The sequence below is a fragment of the Columba livia genome, chromosome 21, assembly GCF_036013475.1.
Source record: "Columba livia isolate bColLiv1 breed racing homer chromosome 21, bColLiv1.pat.W.v2, whole genome shotgun sequence".
Lineage (NCBI taxonomy): Eukaryota > Metazoa > Chordata > Aves > Columbiformes > Columbidae > Columba > Columba livia.
The window spans coordinates 2,256,478-2,271,349 of record NC_088622.1 but is presented as its reverse complement, the minus strand read 5'-3'; the positions used below and the strand labels follow the sequence as shown (position 1 = coordinate 2,271,349).

Sequence of the window (14,872 nt, the reverse complement as noted above, 5' to 3'; positions counted from 1 at the left end):
CAGACAATGACATAAAGGCTCTTTTCTTTCTCATTTACTGAGAGCACTTAGGCAAAGCAAGCAGATTATTATTATTATTGGAATGGAATAGCTTTAGAAGAGTTCCAGAAATAGCCCCATGGAGGCCTTAGGTCTTCTTGGAAACTATTGTACAGTTTTTTGACTGTTAAGATGTTAGATTCTTTTGTGTGGTTCGGTTTAGTCTGGGGGGGGGGGTTGTGGTTTGTTTTGGGGTGTTTTTTTTTGTTTTGGTTTATTTTTTCTGGCAAAAGACACAATTTCATGGCCCAGCGCTGATGGGTGGGCCCCGAGCCATGCAAAGTCTTGAAAAGAACATTCAGCGGCCATTGTCAGGTTCAATAATGATTAACACAGCAGCAAGGTAGGGTCGTGTACTAGAACTGCATTATGCAGCTAAGAAATATGTGCTTTTGTAAGCGCTGTGGCATGTTACCGTTTCCCAGCTTAGAAATGAAACCTTTGCAGAGCTGGGGGGGTTCTTTGGTTGGTTTTGGTGTTGTTTGGTGTGTTTTTTGTTTGTTTTGTTGATGTTTTGTTGGGTTTTAGCTCCACATGCAGGTTCTCCTGGTTGACTAAGTCTTCTGGCTTTTCTAGAAGTCAGTCCAGGGTATGCTAACCATACTCTCTCAACACACTGTAAACCAGTAAATAAATCTGTATTGTCACTGCAGACAGATTTGGAGGATGTTTCCAAGGCCATGGTCAATGCCAGGCCTTTCAGGAGCCCTGATGCACCAGAATTTTGGAGGATGGTTCTGTTGAGGGTCAAGATGTGGAGGAAGGACTGTGTAATATTAGAGTATTGTCTTCTTGAGGTCATACCTGTGAGTCAAACCCTGCCCTTGGCAGATCCACCTGCCATGGTGACTTGGTTTTGTATCCTCACCAGCTGTGGGGATGGAATTGGCCCAACCATCATCACCCACATTAAATACTCTGATTTCTGGTGTGGAGATTGCAGGTGTTTTCCCGTTCCTATAAGGAGATGTAAGAAATTGAATAATACACTGAGGCCTTTCACCTTTCTGCAGTGAATTTAATACAGCCTGGTACTTTCCCCACCCCCCCCTTTCTCTTGGTGTGTGTGAAGGGAATTGGTTGATCCAATTTCATTTCTTTCAGAGCAGGTGTGTTTGTAGCCACACACCCCTCATAGATTCCTCAGCCTTTTGTTCGCGATCGCAAAAGGCAAGTTAAGGAATGAATGAGCTTTAAATGAAGCCGGACAATGGTGTTCTCGTTGGGGAATTGCCTGAACACACAGCTGAGGGTTTGTGGGTAGTGCTGGTGGAAAATGACCATCGTCCCCTTCATGTACCTTGTGGCTTATTGGTGCTGAACCCACATAACATACTCACCTTGCTTTATGGAAGAAACTTGGACCTTCCAAGCAGGATTAGTAGGAGGAAGGGCATTTCTAGTGAGAGCTCAAGCTTAGAGCCAATTTGACCTCAACATCTTTTTTATTCTGTCACAAAATGTGTCAAAGTCAGGAGGGTAAACAACTTCTTAAAAGTCCCTAAAGAAATTCCTCCTTTCTTATCCCTTTTGACTTTCCTTTTTGCCTACACCTGTTGTAGAAAGAACCAATGCTTTCCTTTCCTATTGTAATATCTCTTTATTTTAGGTGTTCTCCACTTCTGGCGAACAGGAGGGCTATGAGAGATGGTATAATACTGTTCCCTAGGTACCGCTGCACCGCTTTTGTGCATTCTGGACACAGAAAGAGGTCTCCTGTTGAATCTCTTGGCAAGATTTGGGTTTTATACCTTTCAAGCATTAGTTTGTGGCATTTATGTACAGTTTTTTTGGCTCGTATGTGCATCTAGGGCAGTGCAACAGCTCTGAAATTGTTGAAAGGTTCTAATAGTAAGAAAGTGGTGCAGGGGAAGATGCGCTACTTGATGCCTTAGGGGAATTATTTGGTAGCTTAGGGTATTTTTCTAGGAGAGTTTTTCTCTCATGCTTGTAAAATCAGGAGGTGTCACCTTCTAGCTGGGCCACAGATGGAAACACTTTGCACCAGGCTGAAATATCCCTGCACCATTGGAAACCAGCAGGATGATGCCAATGATGTTGGGTCGCTTCCCAGTGCATCTGAAATTAAATGGCAATCGCCTTGAATCGCCCTTATGGCATCTTTGGGATGGCCTCAGAAATACCGGGTCAAAGGAAATGTAGCTTGTAAACTAAAAGTGTGGTTGTAAGTCTGGTGTTTCTGGCCTGGGATTCTGCACTTTTCTCTCTATCAATGGTCTAGTTCCATTTGTTTTAGGTCTGACCCGGGTAATTTTTCAGGACATTGTTGCTTCCTCCTCTCCGTATGAATAGTGTTTGATAATTGTTGATAATTTTCCTACTCTAGACAGTCGGTTTTTCTAGCTTGTGGTGTATCTGCTGTTTGTAAACCATGATCCTGAGATGCCATTACCATCTTACTGGGCAGCATTGGATGTTTTCTGTCTTTCTAATACTGCCTGGTAATGATGATTATGGTGTTTCGTGTACAACGTGGGAAAGTTCAACAGCGAATTTGGGAGCAGAGGGTAGCGGCCAGTAGAGAAATCCATGCTTGATTGTCCAATCTCCCCAAGCATAAGTATATTTAAAATTAAATGGCTTGGGTTCCAGAATAAAGGGTAAAAGCAAACACAAGAAAATCTTGTCCTTATTTTAGAATGATAAAATAAAGTGAGCCTGTAAATAGAAAGTGGTGCAGATTGTGGAACAGAGAACGTTTGATGCTTCAACAATAGAATGTATTCAAATGAAACTGTTAAGCTTTGTAGCAGTAGGATGAATGTAGGTATTTTCTTCAAACACATTCTTTTTCTTTATTTTTAAACAATGGTAACTTCCCTGAGAATGGAAGTAAACACTTTATTGAAATGGAACATTTGAGTTTTCTTGTGCATAATTTTATCTCAAAATCAAGATACTTTTTCATCTAAATATAATATAAGAACTAGGCTGCCGAAATCAAGAGTGGGTTTGCTCTCTCAGCTTTGCTCTTGTTCTTACGCTTTCCTCTCCACAGCGGTTCTTCTGGACTTCTCCAGGAGAAGGCTCTCATAGCAAAGCCATCTATTTTCCATCTTTGAACTCTTATATAATGTATAAATTATTTTCCCCATCATTTTTTACATCAATTTGTCACTTTTTTGAGGGGAACAGAGAGAACGAAACTTAACTCCCATTCCCTTTGATTGTTTTCTTTATTTTAGTGGACTAATATTATGATACATTTTAAAATACAATGGGCTTGATTCTTATTCTATTCTATGAGGTTCCTTTTCCTGAATCAATTATACGACTTAAAGTCAGTGTGAAAGAACCAGCTCAGTCTGACGGGACTTAGTGGAGGGGAGAACGTTGTCTTCAATGGTTCGTGGAGGCTTTTTGTTCTTTACTGATAATTAAAACAAGACGGGAAGTTACACTCCAGTTATCTGATATTTAGGGAACTGTAAATGATTATTTCTGAAGGGCTGTCACTGAGAAGGGGTGTTGTTGCTGCTAAATGTCTTTATCTGACACACGGCAGGTGTTTCACTGCACCTGCCAGGTGTTAAGCACCAAAATGCAACAATATCCTGCTCCCTACCCCCCGGGATCTCTCACTGGTATTAATATATGGGGGTTTTAATTATTGCACGGAGAACGTTGGTTGTTTCCTTGAACCCTGTTCTGAACTGTTCAGTGAATGATTAATTGAAGTGCAGCTTGGATGAAATATATTCCTTTATGGTTTAGTTTGATAGGAAGGTTGTGTATATACCATGTGAAATACTGTGCTGGATCCACAAAGACTTAGGAGTATCTTATGGCCATAATAAATATTACATGCCGTATAACATTACCCGCACGGTATAGCTCGGATCAGAGCTCTCTGCAACCCTCACACAGTGAGAGGCCCCAAGACATGAGACCAAAAATAAGGAGTGAGGGAAGGGAAATGGGAAGGTCAGAAATCTGGGGTCCCCCTTAGGGTGGCACCGAGCTCTGGGACAAGGAAACGCTCAAGGCTGAGAAGCAGGTGCTGGATTTTCCCCTTCTCTGTTGCGTGATGTTCTACAGCAACCTTCCCCTTCTTCTGAAAAATAAAAAAGGCAGGAAACAAAGCCAACTACCTTAACATCTTTATAATGACATACTCACCATGCTTCATCACATTACTGCCTAACAACTGTACACCAAAGTCTCTTGCCACTGTCACTTTTATTTAAGACTCCCATTTGTCTGCATCCCTTAAACTAAAGCCAATGCAATAAAGTATTTGTTGTAAAAGCAACTAACTGTGTTACATGCTAGGCCATCTTTGTCGCTTTTTTGTGCCCTTAGTGCTGTTTTCTTTATATACCCATTCTTAGTATGTGTTTTCAATTGGTTGGAAAGGCTTGAATCAGTTGGTATTTTTGTGAGGAAGCCAAGAAACTAAATGCAGGAACTCTTACTGCTTTTACATAATGTTTAAATAGAACTTAACCTTATGTTTCTATTTTAGATATTTATGAAATCAACTTTTTATCCTATCTCTGTCTCCTGAAACCCACCATGATTTTCAAGCTATCATTTAATATCAAATGTCTTCCTTCTGCCCATAGCATGTTTGGTAAATTATTTACACGTAGCGATGTGAGATAATCCTTCTAAAACCATTTCTGTTAGTTTTTATGGAACACTGACATCCTGAAGAATTTGGAATCATTAATAAGATGCTTCACTTCTACAACTGCTGGACAGACCATGGTCCTCTGTGGGCATCTTACTAGACAGTGCTGGATTTTTTGGATCTACTCTAACACTGTCTGGTAACGATGTTTAAAGGGTGAACCAAACACCACCATGCATCGAGAGAAGCTCCCACAGAAAGACATTGTACAACAATTTAGGCCAAAGTGGAGCATTTGGACGAGAGGGTAAGGATGCTGGCTGTCATATTCACAAGTATTTTTAGATATAGTAAAGACCTATAATTATAAATACTTCCAGGTCACTGGAAATGGCTCCGTTAGGTGCTACCCAACCTTGATCTTGCTGTGGAGGTGAGACAGGACCAACTCTGCCGTACAACGTGCATTTTTTCCCATCTCCGAACGTGGGTTTGGGATGTATTTGCGTGACACGTTTCTTGTCCAGGAGGCTGACATTTTGCCTGTAGGTCACCGTGCTTGGCTGTGAAAGGTGGTTGGGGCAGGATACTGTTGGAAAGGTCATTCTTCCCACTTACAGTTCAATTAAACCTCCATGGTTGAACGGCTTTTGAACTTCCAACCTTATACCCTGCCCTGTTAGAGGCTCATAGAACAGGTGGGTTAATCACTCTGATCATTCCATTAAGAAACAAAGGAATTTAACCCAGGCAAGGAACAGCTACTGCATGCTCTACCCAACCCAGCAGAAGAACATGAAGAGCCACCACCGCACAATAATTCATTTTAATTGCGTAGCTACTCACCTAGAAGGACATTGCTGCATCGAGCGTAAGGTTCTGATGAGAAGCTGGGACTCCTTAAGGAAATAAGTACTTCTCTCAAATGATACAGGAGTCAGATTTAAACAAGTTTCCTGGGGTGGCAGAGGAGCAAGTTCTTGAGATCCCATCCTGCAAGGGGATTATCTCCCGGCCCATCGTTTCAGCCAGATAGTCCGGCTCCATCTGCTTCGGTAAAAAAGCACAAGTTTCAACACTGCTAGTGGTGATATTGCTGGCTGCATTAAGGATTTTATTCTGTGAGCAGATTCTGGAATCTCTCACATACCTAAAATAAAGCATCTGTTTGCAGGCCAAATTTGCAGACTAAATTAGGTGTGATTCTTGCCTTCCTCTAGTGATATTTAATGTCTCCTGCCTGAACTGCATGTACAGACTTTGCTTACCCTGCGGCTCCTTGACAGATAAATCCAAGTCAGTATTTTGCAGACAACCTGGTGCATCTGCAGTGGATAATAATTAATATCAGCGCCCATTAACCGTCCAAGCTGAGATTCATCCTTACACAAGGAGCGTCCATGCTGCCTGCACTTCTGAAAGACCATAGAGTTTTAGCGCTCTTTGGGATCTAATGAGGTGGAATGGTGCACAGACCTTGTACTGATGCTTTGCTGTTGTACCCATCTGTTTTCAGCTCCTTTCTGGGGGAAATATTAATATAAGGCAACATTACACGTGCACACTCTGACCACACACTGCTCGCCCCACATCTCTCAATCGATTCCAAGTATTGATTTGTGTTTGAAACACAGCACCAGAGCATTTTCCTCATCCTCAACTTAGTGCTAATCCCCTCGCTCACTCCAAACTAGAGCTGGAACAGCAACACGAGCAAATTCTGCATTTATCACTGGAGATCTCTAAACGCTTTTTTCAGCCCTTTGCAGTAAGCCGGGCTTATGATTCTTTAACAAAACTACTAGGTCATAGAGGAACCGTAGGAAAAATGAACCATTTAGTACATAACTTAAATTTGTTTCCACTCTAATGTGGACAGCTTGAAAGGAGCTTTAACCTGAATAACTCCCAGGAAAACAGGAGAGAGAAGGAAGAAGCAGAGAAGCGTTCTTTGGTGATTAGCGTCTGCGTTAATCAGTAACTGATTCACCAGGGGTGGAGGAAATGGTGTGAAATGTGAGTGACTCTGCAAATTGGCTTTTAACGAGCGTTTAAATAAGATGAATTGGAGCGCACACCTACCTCCCATCTATCTGCACTTAAACAAAGTGTGGGTCCTAATCTTGGATGGAGTGGAGTATATTAAAAATAAAAGATAATTCTAATTGGACACCCAGAGCAGGCACGGGAACGTCACCTTAAAAATATTACAAGAAATGGAGAGCAGGGATGATGTGGCTTAGGAAAACGTCCGATCAGTCTTGTCTCACAGTTAGTCATGAGAGCCAGGGGCAACCCAGAAAAACCCCCTTCTGCCTCAATATCTTTGTCTCCCTCCCCTTCTCCTGCTGATTTCCATCTCTCTTAAATCAGTTCCACGGGAGAGCGATTCCCCAGGCAGTTCTGATCCTGAGGTGGTTTCAGAGCTGGCTGAGCTCTGGGCTGCATCAGACTTAATTCTACACAAGTTGTCTCATGGAGAGGAGTTCAATACTGATAAGGGGACAACGTTCGGAGCGCAGCCTCGCTGTGCTGCTATTGCCGGGGCTATTTCACAGCAAGAGGGAATCGGGGCACAGAGCTGGTGGTAAGTTACAGTTCTTGGCAATTTTCTTAAGCTCGCATACCAGTGAACTGGAAACTTGTGTTTTCATAATTGTACCACCCCATAATCAGCATGTATTTCAAGTTAAATATTTACTGGTTATTGCTGTAGCGAAGGGAGAGGCCCCCAGCCTTTTCCTGCCCTGTCTTTTTAGTCCTGGATCTGGAAAAAGTCCTTAAATGTTGGTGGTTTCCTCTAGCCCAAGTGCCTGCTGATTGCTGTCTTACCAGGCAAAGTTAGATCTAGCTATTTTTGTCTAATACTGTCTGGTAATGCCGTCAATCGCATCGGCAAAAATCTTCGTCTTGGCAGAAATATGGAGGAAAAAATAAACTTGCCGTTGTCAGAAGAATCCATGAAGTCTGATGGCTGGGCCTTCTCACTGGAGCGTGGGCTTATCTGGAAGGCTTATTCACCTGCACTGCTTCCGTTTTTGTCTTGTTAACACCCGAACCCATGCGGTAATGCCTGCAAAGTATAGAGAGAGACAAGCAAAGTCAAGAGCTTGCACGTCCATAATATGTAGGTAGGTCAAGATCTATTTTCTGAACTAAGAACCCAGGCTCCTGCACTCACCAGCTATCTGTATGGTGGTCACTTTTGGACCTGTTGTCTGATTTTCCCGAAATTTGGTGGGTGCAGACATGACAACCCGGCAGCTTTGAGGAAGACACTGTAGATCTAAACCAGCTAAATTCAGCAACAGGTCAATGCACCCTGTTCATAGAATCATTTTGCTTGGAAAAAACCCTGTAAGATCGCCAAGTCCAACCATTAACCCAACACTGTGGCTACGTTGTACTTTCAAATGAGGTCTAATTTATTTTTATACTGACAGAAAAGTCCTTTCAGAGGCCTTTATCCTCCCCACCCTGAGCAGCAGCAATGGCCTGTGCCATTGTTGGGTTTCTCAATCCAACATCCCTCCTTGTGCAATACAGCAGCACAATCAAACATATTCCTGAGCTCAGCGGATGAGCATCCTCTTGCCCTGAGGCGTGAGAATGAAGATAACACGGTTCACTCCATCAACCACGTCCCACTGAACTGTCAGGAATTTCCCAGTTAGGAAATGGTCTTGCCCCGAATTGCCCCGATGGTGAAGACGGGATCTACGTCCTGGTTAGAATGACTCACACTAGCACGTCTTTTAGGAAGGTACAATTATTTTACGGAGCCTTTTGGTATATTGCAATGTCTCATCAAGTTATTAGGCCACTACATTTGATCTTTTACCTGTGCTATCCCCGAACATCAGCTGTTGGATTCCATTCCTCTAAAAGCCTCATTGTCCAACACCCTTTGGGTTTAACAGAACCTACAGTCTCTTATTGGAAGCTTCACTGTTTCTATTACCAAGATGCTCAACACGATCAAGGGGGTTTTGTGAGTTGTGGCGTTTCTTGAAATGAAACAAGTTTGACCTTTCAGCAGCACTACCCTTTACTGATTATTTTTAAAAGAAGTGAAAACAAGACCTACGTGACTTTTATTAAAATGTGTTATTGGGTAAATTGGTAATAATAAAACAAATCCTGTGAGCTGTCCTATGCAGCCAATTTGAAAGGATAGGTATGCATAAAACATGCTCAGAGAAGGCAAAAAAATGCAGATATGACTCTAGTCCTTAATGCTGTATTCACATATTCTTGCTGTAATTATTCTGATGAATATTCTACTGTCACTGTTTTTATCACTAAAATCCATGTGTGGAATAAACACATACAGAAAGATTGTTTTCTTTTTAGAAGCAGGAAGAGCATTTCACTATCTGCCGCTGTATAAATACATTTTTATACCTTCCATGCTATTCAATGTGCTGCTTCACTGCCTTAGAGCTTATGTTATTAATTTTAGTCATATTAGCTGTATATTTAATAAAAGATTTGAATCTCAACCCAGCTCTGAGTTGAATTTATTTGGAAGCAATAAACCTTTCTGTGTGTTTAAACCGAGTAAACAATATTCCCTGGTGCTTGTATTCGGTCTCATAATTACTGCCCACGAGCAATAATTGTGTCTGGGTACCAGCAGCTCCTCGGGGTGTTCTCCTCTAATTCGGATGCGATGGGGCACTGATACAGCTGCAGTTGCTTCCCATGGACCGTGTTGGGCTGACACGGTTTCTGACCAGTTATCCAAAGGGTTTGTGCCTCTATGGAGCTGAACTGCAGCTCCGGTTGATGCTGATGGGAAGTCACCTTCTCACCCCACTCATAAACTTCCAGCCAGACTCACGAGACTGAAACCAGCTCACATTGAAGCTATTCTGTGAAATGCCCTTGATTTCTACACCAAGGATCTGCCCTCGTGTGTGTTGGGGCTGGGAGGAATTTATCAATATGTTCCTATGTAAAAAACCCCCATTTTATCCAGAAAAAATGGTCCTTATACAAGCCAGGAGCTGCTGTCTCTCATAGTGTTAAACTCTCACTTTTAGCTCCTCAACATATATATATATAAAAATATACATTTATATTTAAAAGATATATACACAATAAATATATATATAATGTATATATAAAATATATAATAAATATATATATATTTATATTTTTAATGTGATTTGTTTTCCTGATCTGTAGCCTGTAACACACCAAGGAGACTGACTTGAATACCCTCCTATGATCCATCCTAAACCAGCCCCCGCCTCTGAAGAACACAGAGGGAAGGAAATAAGCCACATTTACTTCAGTAAATAGTTATTAATTAATTGTATTTGGGCCAAAAGATATAGGGCAAACTATTAATCTTAGACATAAAATATTTTGGTACTGAAAACTTCACAAAAGCAGTGACAAACACTGGCTTTAAAATTGTGAAAAGGCTTCGGAGAAAAAGAAATCCTTTAAGTCCTTATTTCAACATGCTGAACATTCTGAGGTGATTGCAGGTTCTCCTAAAGTTAAATTCAAGAACTAAATTAAATACGCTTTTACCAGCCTGCAGTTTGTGCCCTCAAATACACGAATATTCTGGATGCACCGGGGGGGGTCAGAATTGGCTTCGTTTGCTGTCATAATGTCACCACCCATTAACCTGTCCCCATCTCCCCCAAACTCTTCACAACCATCAGCTGAGGACAGCATTGCAATCAAATTGCCGTGTATTAAAATTGGGAAAACACAGGCACACACTAAAAATAACTTGTCCAAACTGTTGCAGAAGAATCAAAGACTTCATTGTAGACTCCCAGTAATCACCCTTTTATTGGGCTTTAACGTACTGATATTAAAGTTTAACGCACTGGCATAGCAACATATAGGTTTATAAAGAGGTTCAGCACCTCCTTTCCCCTCCTATAATCGCCAGTTTTGAAAACAAATGAAAATAAATGAGGGATTTCTAACAGGGAGCTGAGCAAATATAAAGAAAAAATGTTTCCTTAATATTTTGTACAAATCAGATCATTTAGGGGGGAAACCAGCTCGAACTATTCTAAATGCTGTATTAGGCACCACAAAGCAATAAAAGCTCCACCGTGTTCAAGCGCTTCATATCACCTTTAATTATGATGGAACTACAATCAATAGCAAGGACTGTTCTCAGTATGGTATGGATGCCCTTTACATCCTCGAAACACCAGCCCTAAATGTGGTGTAGACGGCTACAAAAATATAACGTGTGTCCCCCTTAAGAAACTTCTGCTCTGGAGAAGCTCATTTCATATTCCTTTGTGGGTTTATTTTCGGCAAGGAAAGGTGGAGTCGGCTCCCAGGGCAGTAAATGGAACAAGCGGCTCCTGGCACAACCGATTCAGAGCAAAGTTCAAGGCATTTTCACTGTAGAAACTACCAACACATAATTCAATCCTTTTACTCAACAAAGGTGGATTTAAGTATTAAAGAAGCTGCTTAATTATAAGGCAGAGTTCTATCAAACTAAGTTTTTCAAGGCAACAGGATTTCTTTTTTCCAGATATTGTCTTAAAAGAGTTGTGGGGAGGAACCAAGGGGATCTGATATTTGACAAATACTCTGTTGTAATCCTGGTGTCCAAATGCAAATCACTTAATAGAAGACATTAAACCATTATCTCTGTCCCTTCGACTGGGAGGCAAAACCAGGGAGAGGAGAAGCAAAAACCGAGGAGAAATGGGCTCATTTGGATTGCTAATTTTATTTGCATAGCAAAACCCACTTTAACCAGCCCCGCTGGGATTCCTGACTCGTTATTCACTCTCTGCTGTTCGTGGGCCTGTCCGTTCAATAGACACACACAGAGCCGGGGAAAAAACCCACGTAGCATGGAATAAAGGGAAAGCTGGAAGCAAACAGGGATGGGTTAATAACATCCGCATCTCGCAGACCAATTGCCTTTGGCCTTTAACTCCCTGAGAACAGGTCCTGAAACCAGGGGCATTTTAGACCTGCCTGGGAACAAAGGAGCTGCCTATAAGTACAGTTTAAAAAGCAGCAAGCGAAGACTAGGAAAAGTCTGAGCTCACTGCGGCTGTGTGGTGAACAAAGTGAACTGGACACAGCCTGCATTTCTCTCATTATTATTTAAATTGGATTTCTCCCATAGCTGCAATTTAGAAGTCTTAGGCATGACTATGGTGGGGCTGAGAGTTCTCCCATTCCCTGCTGTCATTTTCCTGCCCTTTGTCTGGATAAGGGGCATGGGGATGTGTTTTATTTTGGTTTTTGAGGCTATTTTTTTTTGGGGGGGGGGTGTGTTCAGGTTTTTTTTCCTTTATTTCTTCCAATATTACACTAACCTGGCAGCTAAATAAACAGTAGGAGGTTTACTCTTCCTCCTCCCAGCCTCAGTCCCTGTCCTTTGCCACCTCCCAATTCACATCACTATGAGCATTTGTGAGTCCGTGCTCTGGAACGGAGCAGGAAAATAAAACAGAGTGGCAAAAACCCCTCCTGCTCCCCACCGAGCAGGAGAAGGAACCGTCTCAGTGTCGGAGGAAGATGCTGAGCACAGGGAGGCAGGAACCGGGTACCAAACCCCCCAGGAGGGTTTGCACAACAAACCGATCCCCCAGCCCCAAGTTATGACTGCGACAGATCAAAATGATTTAAAAAATACATATTTCTTACCTGGGAAGCTCCTCAGGAGTGGCTGCTGGTGGGGGCTGAGCAGAACCCTCATCCCTGGGCAGGTGGCTCCACTCCCATCAGTGATGAGCAAACCCCTTCAGCTGCTCCTCACCCCCAGCTGCTGCTCTGCAGCTCCTGCCCAGCTTGTGCCACATTCCCCAGCCCCCAGAAATGTCCCCGTTGTGAATTTTCAGGCCCTCGCTGCTGGAATTGTCAGCGACCTGGAGGTTTTACACTTGCTCGTGGTTGTAAAAATTAAAGCAGTGCTGCTGAAGCTCTTGGAATAGCAGGGATGTGGGGTTTGAACTCTCGGGAGGCGTTTTGTGGTGTCAGTCAGCACTAAACCCTGGGTGAAAGTTCCCCATCTGCAAAGGCTCAGTATATACACACTGTATGTGACATATACACACCATATGTGACATATACACACCGTATGTGACATATACACACTGTACATTACATATACACACTGTATGTGACATATACATGCTGTATGTGACATATACACATTGTACATGACATATAGACACTGTACATGACATATGCACACTGTACGTGACATACACACTGTACGTGACATATACACACTATGTGACATATACACACTGTACATGCCATATACACACTGTACATGACTTATACACACTGTACGTGACATATGCACACTGTATGTGACATATACACTCTGTACGTGGTATATACACACTGTACATGACATATGCACACTGTATGTGACGTGCATGCTGTATGTGACATATACACACTGTACGTGGCATTTTTAGGCGGGTTTCAGAGAAATGCAAGTGTGTGCCTGCCGTGTCCCTCATTCCTGTTGTTTTCAGAGAATACCCCAATCTTTTTCCTGTTTACACCTCCAGTGGCTCCTTTGATATACTGTTATTAGTTCAGCTACTTCTGCTCACAGGTACTATTGTCAAAACTCTGCCGCTGCCGGAAAAATTTGCTATTTTTGCCAGTAAATGCTGTAGGTTCAGCTGGAGAGATCAGCAGCGATTCCAGCTGTATGTATGCAAATAATATTACCTGTTTCCGTTTACACTGCGAGGTGCAACTCGCTGCAGAAGTACCGCATGAGCAGCGGTGAGATCCTGCTCCTGCGGAAATGGAACGCGGAGTTAATAGTTCTTTCCGTATTTGAGAGCCGATGTCGCTGAGGCCATTCGAGGCCAGAGCTGCAACCGTCAGACGTTTCGCGATACCCGCCCAGCCCTTCAGGGCGTTTTCATGAACTTGATAAATCAAAGACGGGTTCTTCTGTCGCCGAGCTGTGTGGTTATTCATTGCTGATTGTTCCTTTCCAGTAAGGGATGAGGATTTGGTGCAGGTAGCTCATGGAGACAGAAGCGAGATCTGTCTGTAAAAAGCCACCAAAATGAGGAATGTTTTTTTAAAAAATAGAATTAACAGGCTTGAATAAGCAGTCTAAATCTATTGCAAGTCGATGCTGCCAAAATCACAATGAGCTTTTATTATTATTTAGTGAAACGAAGGTCTCAGCTGAGCCCACACTGTCCACTTACATTACAAGGAGTTGAACTGGCAGATACTAATTGAGTAGCCAAGAGAGAAGCTAAGTTCTGGAGCACTGCGAGGGGCTCGTTCCGCACCTGCAGACAGCCAAATAAATGGTGAAGTCTGCAGGGAAAAGTAATACAAATAGCAGCACAGCTCCATGGGATGGTCTGTGTGGGTTATGCAAAACGTGATTGACAATATGCATGAAAATTTGGCCCCATCTGACACGGTGAAGCAACTGTTTTTTGGAACTGTGAAATGCTGCCAGCAACTCGGAGCAGCAGATGGGGCCCCGTCAGGGTTTGAGGAGCTCACAAGGTACAGGAAGAAATAACCGGAGCGATGCGTATCCCACCGCAACCTGACTGCCACAAAGCTCCACTGAAGCCGTTGCCGCAGTTTGCCCTTAGACTATTGGAATGCTAGTTTTCATCAGAAATTCATTTCTGAAGGCGGTTGGGAATCCCTCTCACCTTCCCAAGGAGGGCAGATCGCATCATTTCGGAGCCCCGGAGGCACCCGAGAAGCAGGTCAAGGCTTGAGCAGCTGCGGATCCTGCAAGGAAATATTTTTGAAAGAGGACACGTGTCGGTACAGCCTGACGGGTTTACATGAAACGGGCGTTTGTGCCGAACCTTCCACAACCGGTGCTTTTGAGCAGCCTCGGTGCGAACCCAGCAGCCAGCCAAAGAAAGAATGAGGTTCCATGTTTGAACCCAGAGGGTTTGTCTCCTCCTGCCTTTGTTTCAGAATTTGGGTTTAATCATTAATTTCCGCGGGTCTGGCTGATAAGCTGCTCTGGGAACGCTGATACACATCGTGCTGCCCATTCCTTCCCTTTATGGCTGAAATAAAACTCCACAAGCCATGACTGCAGCTTGATACTGGGTGGGGACCGCACCTCAAATCCGCGTTGTTTAATAAACATATCAAAGCAATTAATAATTATCCGTTATTGTTAAAGTCCACAACATGTAAATATTAGGGGTTTTTTTCTGCCATAGAAGTGAGAAAACAAAGTCTAGAGGAGTATATGAGTTTTCCTGA

The 14,872-nt window shown here is 42.8% G+C and overlaps 1 long non-coding RNA gene across 1 annotated transcript; it reads right to left on the bottom strand.

Moving 5' to 3' along the window:
- Positions 1–2,887: 2,887 nt before the first annotated feature.
- LOC110355826 (uncharacterized) lies at positions 2,888–12,279 on the bottom strand. Its single transcript, XR_010467483.1, has 2 exons — positions 7,577–12,279; positions 2,888–5,680 (listed from the first exon to the last, which is right to left on the bottom strand). It is a non-coding gene; the product is annotated as an uncharacterized LOC110355826 (long non-coding RNA).
- Between the last annotated feature and the right edge of the window lie 2,593 nt (positions 12,280–14,872).